The 18,921-nt window shown below is 42.1% G+C and overlaps 1 long non-coding RNA gene across 1 annotated transcript; it reads right to left on the reverse strand.

The window, feature by feature from the left end:
* Positions 1-776: 776 nt before the first annotated feature.
* LOC306655557 lies at positions 777-4,870 on the reverse strand. Its single transcript, XR_013762293.1, has 2 exons — positions 4,116-4,870; positions 777-983 (listed from the first exon to the last, which is right to left on the reverse strand). It is a non-coding gene; the product is annotated as an uncharacterized lncRNA (long non-coding RNA).
* Between the last annotated feature and the right edge of the window lie 14,051 nt (positions 4,871-18,921).

Below are 18,921 nucleotides of genomic sequence, written 5' to 3' on the forward strand. Positions count from 1 at the left end.
AAGCCACTGTAATAGACTACCCAAATCTGAGTGAACAACAGGAATGCATTCCTCACAGCTCTGGAGCCTGGGAAATCCAAGATCTGTGCATCAGCAGATTTGGTGTTTGGTGAGGACCATTCCAGATCCTAGATGGCTTTCTTGCCATGTCCTCACATGGTAGAAGGAAGGAGTCAAGGGATCTCTCCAGGGTCCTTCTACCAGGGCACTCCCACTCCTGAGGGCTACATCCTCATGAATCCATCACCTCCCAGGACCCCACCTCCCCATACCACCCCTTTGGGGTTTAGGTTTCAACATAAGAATTTGGAGGGGGACACTCAAAAACCACCATGATTACCATGTAACACCACCCAGATGGACAAAAATGAAAAAAAAAAAAATCTGACAATACCTAGTGCTGCCAGGGAAGTAATGCAACGAGAACATGACTGCTGGGACCAGGGAAAGTCTATAATAAAGGCAAGGGCAGAAAACAATGAAACCCAGCACAAACACCATAGAAAGGATCAATGAAGTCAAACACTGGTGCTTTGATAAAAACCAGTAGAACTGACATCTTAGGAAATAATCTGACATTAGCAAGTAAAGTTGAAGGTAAAATCCCCTAAAACCCCATAGTTCATACAAAATATTTACCCTAAGGAAAACCTGAACGTGCAGAGGGAACATGTATAAGAACATTCTTCACCCTGCAGTTCTTTATGGAGACAAGCAAGATAGCACCCAAATGTCCATTTTCTGGGTGAACAGAGATTATGGTATACTCGCACAAGGAAGCAGCAGGAACAACATCTTTATTAGAGCTTCACACAAGGGGCAGGCATCTCAGGAAGTCCTTGGTGGAAAACAGGAGACTCAGAATCCACACAGCAAGACCCAGGCCATACACAAAGTTCAGGAACAACATGGGGCTGGTGTGGGGCTCAAGGTACAACAGTGTTCCAGCATGCACAATGCCCTGGGTCCCATCCCCAGCACTGCTAAAAGGAAGAAAAGAAAACAACATGAACGCCAAGCCACATACTGTTCCAGGAGGCAAACGCAGGGAGTAAAACTACAGAAGAAACCAGGGAGCTGATGACCACGGCAGAGCAGTGGTGGGCTGAGGAGGGGCCCGTCCCTGCAGATGCTCTGGATATCCTGCATGTGCTGAATTAAGAACCATGGAAGTGAAATTCACATAATAGCAAGCAACAGTGGCTCACAACTACAGTCCCAGTTACTCTGAAGGCTGAGGAGAGAGGATGACTTGAGCCCAAGTGTTCAAGGCCAGTCTGGGCAACATAGTGAGACCCTGTCTAAAAAGAAGAAAGATAAAAAAAGAAATTCACAGAACACAATCATTTTCTTTGCTTCCTTTTTTTCTGGGGTGTGTGTGTGTGTGTGTGTGTGTGTGTGTGTGTATTGAACCGAAGGGCACTTTACCACTGAGCTACATCCCCAGTTCTTTTTAGTTTTTGAGACAGGGTCTTACTGGATTGTGAAGCTGGCCTGGAATTTGCCATTCTCCTGCCTCAGTCCTCCAAGTGGCTGGGATTGCAGGTGTGTGTCATGCAAACCTGGCAAAATGATGATTTTAAAGTGAACAATTTCATGGCACTTAGTACGGTGGCATGTCTGGTACTACAGCCAGTTCCAAAACATCACTCCAAAGCCAAGCTCATAAGCCATTTCTCCACCTTGCCCAACATCCCCTTCCCTGCCTACCCTCCACCAGCCTCTGGTAGCCAGCATTCTCCTTACTACCTAAATAAGTTCCCCATGTAAGTGAGATCACAGCTTGTCACTTCCCATAATGTCTTCTAGGCTCATCCACATTGTTGAAAATGACAGAAGTTCTTTTTAAAGGTGGACTAGTATTACATTGTGTGTATATACCACAGTTTCTCTTCATCCATTCACCTGTCTGTGGGTACTTCGGTTGATTCCGTATGTTGGCTATTGTGAATAATGAATAATAAAAAGGAGTAGAGGCATTTCTTTGACTTATTGACCTAAATTCCTTTGGCTATATGCCCAGAAAAGAGACTGCTGGATCATATGATAACTGTTTTTGTTCTAGTGCTAGGGATTGAACCCAGGGACGCTTAACCCCCAAGCCACATCCCCAGCTCTGTTTATATTTTATTTAGAGACAGGGTCTGGCTGAGTAGCTTAGGGCCTTGCTAAATTGCTGAGGCTGGCTTTGAACTTGTGATCCTCCTGCCTCAGCCTCAGCAGCTGCTGGGATTACAGTTGGGCACCACCACACCGGCGATTTTCATCTTTGTGTAATAGTCATTCTAACAGATACGAGGTGATATCTCACTTGAGTTTTAATATGCACCTTGCTGATGATTAGTGAGTTATGTTGAGCACTTTTGTATATGTGTTGGCCATTTGAGTATTCTATTGAGAAACATTTAATCAGGTCTTTCATCCACTTTAAAATCAGAATTTTTGTTTTCTTGTTTAGTAGTTTGAGATTCATGCATATTTCGGGTATTAGCCCCTTATCTAATTCGTGATTCAAAAACATTTTCTTCTAATCCAAGAGTTGTCTCTTCACTCTGTTAAGTGTTTCCTTTGCTGTGCTAAAATTTTTTAGTTTGATTCATCCCTTTGCCTATTTTTGCTTTCCTTGCCTGTGTTTTTTGGGGTCTTATCCAATAAATCACTGCTCAGACTGATGTCATAAAGCTTTCCTCCTAAAAAATAAATAAACAAATAAATAAATAAAACAAAGTTAAAAAAAGGTCTCCTCCTGTTTCCTTCTAATAGTTTTATAGTTTCAGGCCTTATGTTTATGTCTTTAATCCATTTTGCACTGATTTTTATATAAAGGGTGAGATAAGGTTGTTTTTTATATATAATTTTAGCTGTAGGTGGACACAATACCTTTATTTAATTTACTTTTTTAATGTGGTGCTGAGAATCGAACCCAGTGCCTCACACATGCTAGGCAAGCGCTCCACCACTGAGCCACAACCCCAGCCCAATAGGTTGGTTTTTTCCTGCATATGGATATCCAGTTTTTCCAATACTATTTATTGAAGAGACTGTCCTTTCTCCATTCTGTGCCCTTGGCATCTTTGTCAAAAGTCAACTGACCACAAATGTGTGAGTTTATTTCTGGCTCTCTCTCCTGTTCCAGTGGTATAGGTGTCTGTTTTCATGCACGCTGTTTTGATTACTGTAGCCTCACAGCTTATTTTTAAATCAGGTAGAGTGATGCCTCCAGCTTCATTATATTTGTTAGATCCTTTGTGTTCAATAGTATTCTGTTGGGTATTTCTTAGGTTAATATCTAACTTTTTGGACATTTAAAAATTCTGTCCTGTGGGGTGTGATGGCCACACCCTTAATCCCAGTATTTGCAGAGGCTGAGGCAAGGATATCTCAAGTTGGAGGCCAGCTTCAGTAATTTAGCTGAGGCCTTAAACAACTTAGTGAGATTCTGTCTCAAAATGAAAAATAAAAAGGTCTGTGAATGTAGCTCAATGGTTAAGCAACCCTGGATTCAAAATTCAGTACCAAAAAACAACAACAACAACAAAAAAACCCACATCCAGTTTAAAACTGACAGCTCAAACTCCAAAGCCCATGTAACACTAACATCCAACCCCTCGCCCTCCCACCCCAGGTAAGCGCACACAGAGGCAGGGGGTGTCCTCTGGTCTTCACTTATCTCCCCTCCCTTCTGGGCTGGAGTTCCTTGGGGTGGTGGACACGGGCAAATGCTGGGGTGGGTCACATCTGCCCCAGAGGACACTGAGAGTCAGAGAAGCAGCAGCAATCCACCCAGGGAGCTAGGAGGGCACTGTGTCCAATGTCCTGTGACCTGGAAGATCCCCATTTTCCCCCAGCTGTCACATATACCCATGTACCCCATGGAGTGTCCTCCTCCTTCCCCTGCTATCCCAAAGGAGGTGCCTTAGAAGGGCCCAAGTCCTTCCCCCAGGGCCTCCCCAAATCCTCCCCTCAGCTGGATTTGATGGGTGGATCCTCAGGTGGATCCTCAGCTCCACCCTCCTTGCACCTCTCACTCCCTCTAGATCCTTCCCCAGTCACAAACCACTGCCTTTGTGTTTTAAAAAGAGGGGACCCTCAACCCCGTGTTCTCTGACACCCACCTTTGCTTTCCTTCCTGTCCCTTCTCTGCTGAGCTGAGCCCGGTAGTCGGTGGAGTCCCTTTAACCCCGCCAGGCCCCCAGACCTGCCCGGGCCGGACTCCCCCTCCCCGGTGCGCACTGCAGGAGGCGGGCAGGCTGTCTTCTCTCACTTGTCCGTGGTATCTGACGAGACTCTGGGGCCCGACTGGCGTCCTCTCATCTTCCTGGCCTCTCCTGGAAGAATGAGTTTCCATTTCACAGATGAGAAAACTGGTTCTCTAGGGTGAAGTCTTGCCGGCCATGAGCTGCTAAGTGTGGCTACCAGGTCAGCGGCAGGCCTGGATTCCTCCTGCAGAGCCGGGGCGGGGTGGCCAGAGTCCTCCAGGGAGCCATGGTGGCGACTTGGGGAGGCCTCTGCGCTACCGCAAGCCGCGTCTCCGACCGCGCCACACTCCGCCAGGCCGCAACCCTGGGCACCGACTGGAAGATCTGATGCCCTGGATGGTGGTCAGCGAGAGAGGAGCATGAATGGATGAGTGACTGATTACACCGCGTCGGAGCCGCGCGGGGCCGCCCGCTGCTCCTGAGGTTAGACCGCGGCTGAGCCAGGAGGAAGCGGAGGCCCGACCCGCCTGGGCCGAGGCTGGGGGCGCGGGCATCTCTTCCCCGAGCCTCAAACACCTGCCTGGGGCTGCAGCGCTTGGGCGACGGGGAAGGCTCCCTCTGCTGGGGGCGGGGCGCCACCTAGGTGTGCGGACTGTGGCCACCTGAGCCGTCCGCGGGCACAGACTGGGGGCCGCCGGCGTCCCAGCGTGCAGTGATGCGCAGGCTGATGCTCCCTGGGCATCTCCCACCCCAGCCCCGCACCTCACAGACAGTTGCCGGGGCCTCACAGACACACAGGTCTTGCCCTCTCCATTCCTTTTGGGCACTGTAACAAATGACCACAGACTGTGTGGCCTAAAACAATGGGAATGTATTCTTAGCTCTAGAGGCCGGAAGTCTGAAATCGAAGTGTCCGCAGGCCACACCTCTGGGCGCTTTAGGAGAAAATGGAATCTTTGCCTCTTCACCAGCCAGAGGCTGCTGGATGCCTCACTTTCATCCCTGGTCACATTTCCATCTCCTCTTTGTGTCTGTATATCCTCCCTGTGTACCTGTGATGGCAGTTAGGCCCACCCTCCCCCTTAAGATCTTTAAAGTAGTCACATCTGCAACGTCTTCCATACAACATTCACAGGTTTCAGGCACCAGGACCCAACATCTTTGTGGGCCATTATTCAGCCTACCACACTCAGGCTGAATGGAGCTCACTAGCCTGCCCAAGGTCACCAACAGTAGGTGACCAGATGGAAGCTTGAAGGTGTTGCACCAGGGCAGGGCCAACAGCAGGCAGAGGCCATTTCCAGCCTCTCTATGGTTCCGTGCAGGAAGCCGATGGGGAAGTGTGTCAGGAGAGGAAGCTGCCAAACTCAGGCATCTTTGTACCCGACTGGCTCAGTGGCCTTGCCTAAGCTCCTCCCTGCCCTCCTGAACTTCAGCTTTCCCATGCGCTGATCCTGACCATTCATCTTGCTCCCCAGCACACATCGACTGTCATTTGGATGTTGTTTACTGCCAATTTCAGGTCAAGGGCAAACCCCTCTGAGGTCTAGCTTTCCACCTCGATAAAACCTCACATGGAAAGCGCAGAAGGGGAGCACAGTGGACAGCAAGGAACTAGGGAAGCTGTTAGAACAGGACTCTGTTCATCGGGCTCTGTTGCCTGAGGTGTGACCTCAGACATGAGCTGTCCAGGGCTGGCCCTCTGAGTCAGCCGTGAGTCCCACCTACACGCCTTCCCCGTGGGGTGGCCAGACTCAAAGCTCCCTTTCACAAAGAGGGGCAAGAGAATGGATGACTTGGAGTGTGTAATGTGTCCCAGTGAAGAGTGAATAATTGATGTTTTGAATATTAACAAACAGGAACTAGCTTTTGTAGCCAGCAAAGCCCAAAAGAGATTCTTATACAGCAAAATCTCCAATCTAGACCTACAAATAGACAAAAATAAGACATACTAAGAACAACAATAAAACTCTCAAACTTTCTAAATCTACCATAAGAACAGAAACTGACTTGGAAGATGTCCTATTTTGTAAGCATGCTATTTTAAAAATTACCATTTCAGGACTGAAATAGAAAAAGGCTTATTGTATGTGCATGTGTATGCACACACCCCCATGGTATGTGTGAGTTAGCATCGCTGGTTTCCCACACCTTGGGCCAGGACCACAGCATCCTTGTCTCCTCCCTTCGCCGTCCTCTTCCAATTACATTCTTCCTCACCAGATGGAACCTGGTGTGGGGGCACCCGCCTGAAATCCCAGTGACTTTAGAGGCCGAGAAAGGCCAAGCCTCAGCAACTTAACAAAACCCAGTCCTAAAATAAAAATAAAAAGGGCTGGATATGTATCTTAGTAGTTAAGTAATTCTGGGTTCAATCCTCAGTACAAAACAAAAAACAAAAATAACATGTGACTTCCCTGACACATTCATCCAAACATTTAAAGAAGGATTAAAACCAATTTGTCACAAACTCTTCCCAAATTTAGAAGAGGAGCCTATATTTCCTTCTTTTCCATATTTTTATTGGTGCATTATAATCGTACATAATGGTGGGATTCGTGTAAGAGGTTACACTTCTCAACTCATTCTGTGAGGCAAGCATTACCAAAAGAAAACAAAGACAAGAACACTGAAAACCAATAACTCTTATAAATAAAAATGTAAAGATTCTCAACAAAATATCAATGTGAAGAATTCAGCAATATACAAGAAAACATGTACTATCACCAAATAGTATATATGCCAAGAGTGCAAGGATGGATTGATGTCTGAAAGTGAATTAATATATCAATAGAATATAAGGCAAAACCACATTATCATATTAATAGGCGCAGAAGGAGCATTTAACCAAATTCAGCACCCTTTTATGTTAAAAAAAATTGGAATAGGAATGAATTTGATCAGCATGGTAAAAGGCATTTAAATAAAACCCCACAGTTAACATGCTTAATGGTGAAAAATTGGATACTTTCTCCCTAAGTCGTGAACAAAACAACGATATCTGCTCTGGGCACTTGTATTCAGCATTGTGTTCAAGATTTTAGCTACAGAGCAATTAGGCAAGAATACAAAATAAAAAGCACCCAGATTGAAGAGGGAAAAAGGAAGACTCTTTCCATTTGCCAGTCTCATGATCTTGTATACAGAAAATACTAAGGAATCCACAAAAAACTAGTAGAATTAATGATCTAGTTAAGCAAAGTTGTAGAACTTGTTCAGTGCACAATGTAGCAAAATTAATAAAATGTACAAAAATATACAACATACAAAAATCAGTTGTATTTCTATAGAGCAGCAATGGGAAAATTGAAAATTAGGAAAAATTCTATTTACAGTATCATCAAAAATAATAAAGTACATAGAATAAATTTAACAACAAAAGTGAAACCCTATAATTTAAATTGCAGAAAATTGTTGAAAGAAATTTAAGAAGGCTTAAATAAATGAAGACATTCCAGGATCATAGATTGGAAGAATTATATTGATAACATGACAATACTTCCTATTGATTTGATATTCAATGCAATTCTTATCAAAATCCCAGTTGATGGGAAGCTGAGGCAGGAGGATCACAAGTTCAAGGCAAGCCTGGGCAACTTGCAAGACCCTCAGCAACTTAGTGAGAACTTGTCTCAAAAACACCCCCAAGCTATCAGGGAAGTAGCTCAGTGGCAAAGTGCCCCTGGGTTCAATTTCCAGTACCCACCCACCAACAGAAGGAAAATCTCAGTTAACTTCTTGGTAAAAATTGACAAGATGATCTTAAGATTCATATGGTAATCCAAGGGACTCAGATTAGCAAGGACTCTTTCTGAAAAAAGAAAAGCAGTGTTAGAAGACTCATACTTTCTGATTTCAAGAATTAATACAAAGCTACAGTAATTGAGACAATGTGGCAGTGGCATGAAGAGATACTTGTAAGTCAGTGGAGGAGATGTAACCTCCTTTACAGTCAACTGATTTTCAGTGAACATGTGAAGGAAATGCAACAGGAAAGAAAGGTGCTGAGATATGGGCTGAAGAATGAAGGTGGGTCGATTCCTCAAACCATAGGCAAAATTTAACTCAAGATAAATGAAAGACACATGCCAGCCTTGCTGACCAAGAACATAAGCAGAGAAAGTATAAATAAGCATTAGAAAATGTAAATAGTAACTACAAATGTTCAGAGATTAAAAAATAGGAGAATGCTATAAGCAACTGTGTATCAATAAATTTGAAAGCTTATATGAAACTATTTAATTCCTAGAAAACTACAATATCATAACAATCCAAGAAAATAGGAATAGCTCTTTAACTATTAAAGAAATCAAAGGAAGCCCAAACAATTTTACAGGTGAGTTCTACCAGATTGTCAAAGAAGACATTATTCCAGTTTTGCACAATTGCTTTTAGCCAAGAAGGAAGGCTACAAATCCATGAACTAAGCAAATATTTCAGAAAGCTAGAAAAGGTACCACAAGTATATTATAGAAAATCATAATGAGAACAAAATAGTGAAATAGAAAACAAACATATAATAGAATCATCAAATCTAAAAGTCTCAACCCTAATGAGGCTGATCAAAGAGGGGGGAAAAGAAACATAAATGACAATGTCAAGAATGAGAAGGTGGTACCCCTAGAGATTCCTACATGTCACAATGATAGTGTGGAACAGGTGTGGTTGTGGCTCAGTGGTAGATCGCTCGCCTAATACGAGTGAAGCCCTGGGTTCGATCCTTAGCACCACATAAAAATAAAATAAAGGTACTGGGTCCACCTACAACTAAAAAAAAAAAAATTAAAAAAGAAAGTAAGTGAATATTATGAAAAGCCTCATAAATACAAATTTAAAACTTTAGTTGATATGGGTACATTTCTATAAAGACACACTTCACCAAATTGACATGAAAAGAGAGAGAAAATCTAAATAGTCCCATAACCAACACACAAACACACACAAAAAAGAAAAGAAAAAGAAAGAAAGAAAGAAAGAAAAGAAAGAAAAAGAAAAAAAGAATCTGTAATTCAGCAACTTTTCACAAATAAAGCTCTAGGCTCAGATGACTCTACTAGCTACAAGACATTGAAGAGAAATAAGAAATGCCAATCTCACATAAACTGTCCAGAGAAAAGAAAAGGAGGAAACACAAGTTTATATTAATTGGACATTGAGCGTAGCCTTTTGCCTACATCTGAGAGTCATTACAAGAAAGACAAACTACATGCCAGTATTGCCGATGAACATAAATAAAAATAAAGAACACTTCAAGTCAAATCAAGTGAAAAATCGAAAACATACTCCACGGTCAAGTTGATTTGACATAGGAATATAATTTGACTTAACATTGCAAAATCAACCTAGCTGGGCAAGGTGGCACTTGCCTGCAATCCCAGGGGTTCAGGAGGCTGAGGCAGGAGGATTGCAAGTTTAAAGTCAGCCTCAGCAACTTAGAGAGGCCCTAAGTAATTTAGGAAGATGCTGTCCCCAAATAAAAAATAAAAGGACTAGGGATGTGACTCAGTGGTTAAGTACCCCTGGGTTCAATCTCAATACTCCACTTCGAATATATATATTTCCTAGATTGATCCATACAGTCAACACAATTTCAAAAAATCATGCTAGAAGGGTTGTGTGTATGTGTGTGTGTGTGTGTGTGTGTATGTCTGTGCAACTTAAAAGCTTATTCTAAATTTATGAGGAAATACAAAAGACCAAGAATACTCAATAACTTCTGCAAGAAGAGGATCAAAGCAGGACAATTGCCTCCTTGGATATCAACCTGATTATACAGTAATTGAGGCAGTGTGTTGTCCCTGAATAAATTCTAAAATTCTCTCAAAACTCCTGACTCTTTTTTATAAGGATACCCATGACTGCATGGTGGTTCAGGATAAAAGCTCCTCTCGAGGTCCTTTACTTAGTCACACCTTTTGCCATGTGGGGTAGCACACACAACTTGTAGGGACTGTCTCTCTTTTGGGGTGCATTTTGTGCCTAATACACTATCCTCACGGGTATGAAGTGGTATCTTGTGGTCTGATTTGAGTTTTCCTGATGGCTAATAGTGTTGTGTGTCTTTTCAGGTGTTTATTAGCAGCTCATATGTTTTCCTTGGAGAAATGTAAACAGAGATCCTTTGTCCAGGTTTTGAGCTGCTTGTCTTTTCATTACTGAGTTGTGATTTCTCCATATAGCTGTGACATCGTGGAAGATGATGGCATAGGAAATGCCAGGAACCTGTCTCCCATCTCGATGACACTCTGGAAGAATCAGCTAATGTGCCCATTCTGGATCTCTAGAGTCAGTGGGAAGCCCTGCAGATGCCAGAGGAAGGCTTGTGTCTTGGTCCATTTTGCACTGCTGTGATAGAATACTAAGGACGAGGTAATTTATAATGCACAGAAATGTACTGTCTCACAGTTCTGGAAGCTAGAGAGTCCACAGTTGAGGGGCCAGCATCTGAGAAGGGCCTTCTTGCTGTGTCATCCCATGGCAGAAAGGGCAAAGAGAGGATGAGAAGGAATGTAAAAGGAGATCAAAATTTCCCCTTTTACCAGGAACCCATTTTCCTATTCAAACAAACTTCCGTGGCAGTGATTTATTCACTGTGCCCTCATGGCCTAATCACCTCCTGAAGAGCCACATCTTATGAGTGCTACAAAGGGTGATCAGACTTCAGCGTGGGTTTGGGAGGAGACTGACACCCAAGCTGTAGTGGTGTGGCTGTAAACCTGGTCAATGCCAGTCAATTGCGTCTCTTAGCAGGGGCGGTGGTGGCTGTGACTTCCCAGCCCCCTCAGCCCTGCCACAGGCAACCATGCCTGAGTTCCTGGAGTATCTTTCAGGAGCAAGGGTGGATTTGTCCTCCAAATCTAGGTGTGGGTGTTCTCATCACGGGTTGTTGCTTTTGATTACAAAGAAGCACCAAGGTGGCCATCGCGGCTGCAATCTTATTGGCTAGAACAGTTTCCAGGGGACTTGAGGCAGCAGCTATTCTCCTGCCCCCACTGAACTTTCTCTTTTTCTTTTCTAGGGGGACCCAAACAGTGAAGGGTCAGGACTTTCAAAAGCAATGTATGTACAGGGTAATTTAGAAAGTTACATTTCATGCCCATGAAATGCATGGCTCAGAAAAAACCTGAGGTGAACTTTAGTTGACATCTCTGGCTGCTCCTCAATAGAGACACACCCTACAATTATGAAAATACCGACAGGGAAAGAGGAGAATCTGACTGCCAGAGTTACCACATTACAACTTTTAAAAATCCAGTTTTCAACATAACATCATAGTCATACAAAGAAACAAGAAAGTTTTGCTCCTTCAAAGGAAAACAACAGAAACCAACACCAAGGAAGTACCACATGGAAGATTTACTGGACAAAAACTTTAAAATGACTGTCTGAAAATACTCAAAGAGCTAAAGGAAAATGATGTATGATCAAAATGTAAACATGGAAAACATAAGAAGGAGCCAAAGGGAAATCTTGGGACTGAAAAGTAAAAAAAACTGAAACAAAAAATTCTCTAGAGGGATTCAAAAGCAGACTTGAACAGGTGGAAGAAAGAATTGAAAACAAGAAGAAAGGCCATTGGAATTATTGAACTGGAAGATCAGAAAGAAAAAAACCAAAGCAGAATAAGCAGAGTCTAAGGCACCTGTTGCATTGATCAAGCAGACCAATATTTGCATTATTGGTGTTCCAGAAAGAGAAGAGAGACAGGGAAAGAGATTTTTGTCATTTTAAAACTAACAAATGGAAAAAGAGATTACATAAAGAAATGATGGCTGGAAACGTCTCAGACTTGATAAAAGACATGAATACAAATATTCAAAAAGCTCAGTGAACTCCAAGTGGTGCAAACTCAAAAAGACCCTCAATGAAACACATTGTAATCAATAGGCCCCAAACCAAACACAACAGAAATGTAAAATCAGCAAGGACGAGTTGTTATATACAAGGGATCTCCAGTCATATCATTAACAGATTTCTCATCAAAAACCTTGGAGGGAAAAGGCTGTGGGTGGGTGGATATACACAAAGTGCTGAAAGAAAAAAGAGAGAAAAAAAAATTGACAATCAAGAGTCCCACATCTGATAGAACTGTCCCTCAAAAAAGAGGTGCAAATTAAGACAGTCCCAGAAAAACAAGAGTTCATTACCATTAGCTCCGCCCTATGAAAAATATTAGAGGGACTCCTTCAGGTTGCAATTAAAGAACAGCAAACAATAACTCAAAGCCATGTGAAGAGCTGAAGATCTCCTGTGAAAGTGAATACCTGGACAATCACAAAAGCTGGTATTACTGTAACTGTGCTTTGTGACATGACTTTTTATTTTCTATGTTTTAAAAGTCTAATGAATTTAAGAAAACAATTATTAGTCTATGTTTTTTGGACATGCCAACGTTGAAGATATGATTTCTGATAACGTAATGGAAAGGGATATGACAGAACAGTATAGGAGCACAATATGCTACTGAAGCTGAACTGGAGTAAGTCCACGTTAGAGCTGGGTGCAGGGCACACCCGAGTCCCAGCGGCTTGGGAGGCTGAGACAGGAGTCATGGGGCATTAGGACTTCAACGTAAGAACTCGCAGGGACGCAATTCAGTCCACGTCCCTGCCAAGACTGAGTCTTGAAGAAACAGAAAATATGAATAGAACCACTACTTGGAAGAAGATGGAGTCAGTAAAGAAAAACCTCCAGGCAGAGGAAACCCCTAGACTTTAGAACGGTTTTACTGGTGAATTCTACCACACATTTAAAGGAGAACTAATATGACTCCTTCTCAAACTCTTTCAAAATTTTGAAGAAGGCACACTTCCCAGCTCATTCTATCGGATCAGCATTACCCTGACACCAAAGCCCGATACAGACATTACGGAAAGAAAAAAAAAAAATTACAGGCCAATATTCCTTATGAAAAACAATCTAAAAATTCTCAAAAAATACTAGCAAACTGAATTCAGCAGCATATTGAATGAATTATACTCCATAACCATATAGAAGTTACTCCTGAAAAGCAAGGTTGGTTTAATAGGTGAAAAATGGCATAATACACAACATTAACAGAATGAAGAAAACATGATAATCTCAACCATGCAGAAATCCTTTCCTGATAAAAACACTTAATTAGGAATACAAGAAAACTAACTCCACATAATTATAATAAAGAGCATAAATCATCATATCTAGCATCATGCACACTGATGAAAGACTGGAAGCTTTAAAAAAAAAAATCAAGAACAAGACAAAAAGGCCTGCTTTCACCATTATATCAATAAGGCATTGGAAGTTCTTGTTAAGAGTGACTAGAGGGGCTGGGCTGGGGCTCAGAGGTAGAGCGCTTGCCTGGCATGTGTGAGTCACGGGGTTCAATCCTCAGCACCACATGTGAATAAATAAAATGAAGATCCACTGACAACTGAAAAAAAAAAAGAGAGTGACGAGATGGAAACAAAAGGCATCAGAATCAGAACTAAAAAATGAAATCACCTCTGTTCACAGAAGAGCTGAACCTGTACAGAGGATCTGGAAGATTCCACAAAGACCTGTGAGGACTAACGAATGAATTAAGCAAAATAGCAATAGCAAGGTTAAAAAACTGATATTCCCGAGTGTGGTGTGTACGCCTATGGTCTCAGGTACTCTGGGAAAGTTAGGAGGTTGGGCCACTGGAGCCAGGAGTTTGAGGCCAACCTGAGAAACAGAGCAAAGACTCCATCTCAAATAAATAAATAAACGGAAATAACACGAAAAGTCAGTTGTGTTTCTATACACAATGAATAATCTGAAAAGGAAATTACAAAAACAATTTAATTAGCATCCAAAGAATAACATACTTAGGAATTAACTTAATCAAGGAGTGAGATTCAAATAATTAAAACTACAAAATATATTACTAAAAGAAATTAAGATGGAAGATAAATGGGAAAATATCCCACATCGGTAGATTAAAAGATGACATCGTTAAGATGTCAGTACTGCCCAAAGCACTCTTCATAATTGACTGCAATCTCTATAAAAAATCTCAGTGGTATTTTTTGCAGAAATAGAAAAATTCATGCTAAATTCACATGGAATTTCAAAGGATCAAGAATAGCCAATATGGTCTTGAAAAGAACAAAGATGCTTCCTGATTTCAGGTCTTACTACAAAGTTTTGAGTCATGTTTCCTGATTTCAAAACGTACTACAAAGTCAGAGTTATCAAAACAATGTGGTATTGGCACAAAGGTAGACATAATAGTCCAATGGAATAGAATGAGAACCCAGAAATAAACTGCCCCATGTATGACCCAGTGAGGATGGAAAGATTATTCAGTGGGAACAGGAGAGTGGTTTCATTAAATGGTCCTGTATATCCATGTGCACAACAATGTAGTTGGCCCCTTACTATACACCACATAAAAGGCTGACCGAAAATGGACTGAGGGCTTAAACAGCACCCAAACTATAAGACTCTCAAAAGAGAACAGGGAGAAAGCTTCCTGAGACTGGATGTGGTAATGATTTCTCATATACAATGCCCAAGGAACTAACAAAAAAAGAAAAAAAAAATAGACAAATTGAATATAAAATGTTCAAACTCAATCATTTGTAAAAAAAAAAGGACACCGTCACAGAGTGAAAAGTAACCCACAGAGTGGGAAAAGGCATTCCAACTGCCTATCTGATAAGCAGTTACTATCCAGAATATATACATGATCTTCCAATCCAACACAAATGAGCGAAATAGAAATAGAAAAATGGCAAAGACTGGGGGTGTCGCTCAATGATAGAGAGTGTGCTTAGCATGCTCAAGGCCCAAACAGGGCAAAAGATCTGAATGAGCAAGTTATGGTTGGGATACGAGGTGTCCCACAAAAGCTCCTGTGTTCATGCAGAGGTAAAATGATTGAACTATGAGCATTGTAACCTAACCAGTCCATCCCAGCTTGAATGGACTATCACTGGTAACTGTAGGTAGGTAGGTGTGGCTGGAGGAAGTGGGTCAGGAGGACATATCCTGGAAGGGGGCAACCTCCCTAAGGCCCCTTTCCTTGGCTCTCTGCCTCACTGCCTGGCTGCCAGGAGGAAAGCAGTCCTCCTTCACCATGATGTTCTGCCTTTCCTTGGGCCCAGAACAATGGATTCTGCTTACTACAGACTGAACCTCTGAAACCATGAGCCAAAATAAACTATTTCTCATTTTTGTTCTCTCATTTTTGGTACTGGGGATTGAACCTAGGACTGCTTAAACACTGAGCCACATCCCCAGCCCTTTTTACTTTTCATTTTGAGTCATGGCTGGCTAAGTTAGTTACTTAGGGTCTTGCTAAATTGCTGAGGCTGGCCTTGAGGCTGCCTAGTCACGGAGAATACAGGCATGTGTCCCCACACCCAGCCTCTAAATTGTTCTGTAAGGCCCCCAAAAAGGAAACCCCAACTCTGTCCCATGGATCGACGGCAACCCCAATCAACCGCAAGAGGCGTCACTTGATGCAAACCGCAAGAGGTGTTTATTCCAGCGCGCTGGGACCCAACTCGAGGAGTCGAGTCCCTAGCAGAAAATCTTGTAGGTTTATAAAGGCAGAAACCACACATCGGGAGGGGTCGCACATGAAAGGGAAAAGGGGGACAAAGCTGCCGGGAAATTTCAAAGGGGGGTCTGGGTTTGCTGATAACATACAACATGTTTCACAATGTTTTACAATAGGGCGTAGATTCTGGTCAATAGTTTCTGGTAATCATTCTGTTTGATCACTATCTGGCTATCTGGCTCAATTTACCCTTTTATTCTCTGTTTGGGGCTGTTTCTTGGAACAGCTTTAAGGGCTTTGTTCCCACTCCTGGGAGGGTGACCTTAGGGAGTTGAGATGACTGGGAGGGTGACCTTAGGGAGTTAAGATAACTGGGAGGGTGACCTCAGACAGCTTAAAAAAATGTCCATTCTTTCAGTTCTTGTTGGATATTTTGGTCATAGCAAACACACAGCATTTCTCCATAGAGGGTATACAAATGGCCAATATGTATGTGAAATAATGAAAGGTGCCACCATCATTAGTTGTTAGGGAAATGCAAATTAAACCCACGAGGAGAGGACATTTCATACTCAGTAGAGTGGCCATTATTAATAAAAATAACTACAAGAAAGGCAAATTAGGGTTAAAGAGAATATAGAGACACTTGAGTCTTTGTGCACTGCTGGCGGGAATCTGAAATGGTGCAGCCACTGTGAAAAACAAATGGTGGTTTCCAGAAAAAAAAAAACAACAGATAAAGAATTTCTAGGATCCAAGGTGGTGGACTAGAGGGAGGCTGTGTTCCTTGTCACTCTGTAACTCAGGTTTCAAGCAGAGGCTAACTGTTTCTTGGTGAGGCAGTTTTTGCTACTTATCGATCCCCTGCTGTTTACCCCATTTGTCTACTGTGATCACCTGCAGTCTGCCAGTATATCAACACATTTTTGAGTGCAGATTGCTCACCATCAGGTGCCTATCATCCGCCATTTGCCTACCTCTTGCCTGTCCATCACCTGCCTTTCACCTATCCATCACCCACCCTGCAAGGTCAGCAAACTGACTTCAGACAGCCAGTGGAAGGCCAGCTGCCTGCTGTTGCCTGGAAGTTCACTGTCACAGTACCTGCAGGTTTGATTACACGTGACTACTGCCATTTTGAGATAACAGCCAGGCCCCGTAGAACCCCTGGTCGAACTGATTGAGCCCTGTCCCAGGATCCCTCAGCCCGACCAATCACTCCCTGATTCCAGGGCCCTCACATCGACTGACTGCTCCCACCACCAGGACCCCCAGACCGACTTACTGCACCCGGCCTCCAGGACCTCCAGCCGACCACACCCACACCCCAAACTGCAGCTGCCCATTTGCCAACACATTTGGAAGTCAGAGCAGTCATCTTGGATAATCCTAGAAGCTATAGCTCTAATCTTTAGGTGGGGCAAAACCCATCCTGAGATACCTGCTGGAGACTGGAAGTTCATTGTCCGGTACCTCTCATACCTCAGGCTACTGAAGACTGGGAGGTTTGAATACTATATGACTGTAATAGTGTAGATTTTCTTTTTTCTCCTTATTGAAAAAAATTTAAGTTTTTATTTCTTTACTTTTCTTGCTTTCTTTTCCTTTTGTTTACCTGTTCCCTCAGAGTCTCTTTCTCCTTTTCATATGCTAACAACCAACTTCTTTTGATTACACTCTCACTCTATTATGTAGAACTTCTATATATTCTATTCTTATCCCATTAACAGCTACATCCTACACCCCTTCACATTCTCTTTGTCCTCCATTAGAACTGAAGATCTTATTGCACATCTGTTTGTTATACTGAAGATAATAATTGAACTCATTCTGTTTATTATGAAATATTGTTAATGTCCTCATAGGGGCTATTTGGTCTAGGGTTGCATACTGTCTGAACTGGGCACTGCTAATATTGATCTCCCCCTTAAAAAAAAAAAGGTTTTGGAATCCTATAGGGCCACTATAAGCCTATAGGGGGGAAACTGCAATACCACAGATCTGCACTGCTAGAGGGGAAGATACATGAACAAGATGAAAAAACAAGGGAAGAAAATGATCCAAACAAATCTAGATTCTGTATTAACAGAATCCAGTGACAGTATGGTAGAAGAAATGTCAGAAAAGGACTTCAGATTATACATGATTAAGATGATTCATAAAGCAAAGGATGAGATAAGAGAGCACATGCAGGCAATGAATGATCATACCAATAAGCAGTTGAAAGAGCAAATGCAGAAAGCAAAAGATCATTTCAACAAAGAGATAGAGATTCTCAAAAAATACCAAACAGAAATCCTTGAAATGAAAGAAACAATAAATCAAATAAAAAACTCAATGTAAAGCATCACCAACAGATTAGCCCACTTGGAAGACAGAATCTCAGACAATGAAGACAAAATATTTAATCTTGAAAATAAAGTTGCCCAAACAGAGAAGATGGTAAGAAATCATGAACAGAATCTCCAAGAACTATGGGACATCATGAAAAGACCAAATTTAAAAATTATTGGGATTGAAGAAGGCACATAGATACAAACAAAAGGAATGAACAACCTATTCAAATGAAATAATATCAGAAAATTCCCAAGCCTGAAAAATGAAATGGAAAATCAAATAGAAGAGGCTTACAAAACACCAAATACACAAAATCACAGCAGATCCACACCAAGGCACATTATAATGAAAATGCCTAACATACAAAATAAGATAGAATTTTGGAGGCTGTGAGAGAAAAGCATCAGATTACATCTAGGGGGAACCCAATACAGATATCAGCAGATTTCTCAACCCAGACTCTAAAAGCTAGAAGGGCCTGAAACAACATATTTCAAGCTCTGAAAGAACATGGTTGCCAACCAAGAATCCTATACCCAGCAAAACTAACCTTCAGATTTGAAGATGAAATAAAATCCTTCCATGATAAACAAAAGTTAAAAGAATTTACAAATAGAAAACCTGTGCTACAGAATATTCTCAACAAAATATTCCATGAGGAGGAAATGAAAAACAGCAATGTAAGTCAGCAAAGGGAGGAACTACCTTAAAGAAAAATCCACTCGAAGGAGAAACCAAGTCAAGTTAAAAACCAAAAAATAAGCCCAAATGACTGGGAATACAAATCATATCTCAATAATAACCCTGAATGTTAATGGCCTAAACTCATCAATCAAAAGACATAGACTGGCAGAATGGATTGAAAAGAAAGACCCA

The sequence above is a fragment of the Sciurus vulgaris genome (genome assembly GCF_902686455.1).
Source record: "Sciurus vulgaris genome assembly, chromosome: 2".
In the NCBI taxonomy this organism is placed as follows: domain Eukaryota; kingdom Metazoa; phylum Chordata; class Mammalia; order Rodentia; family Sciuridae; genus Sciurus; species Sciurus vulgaris.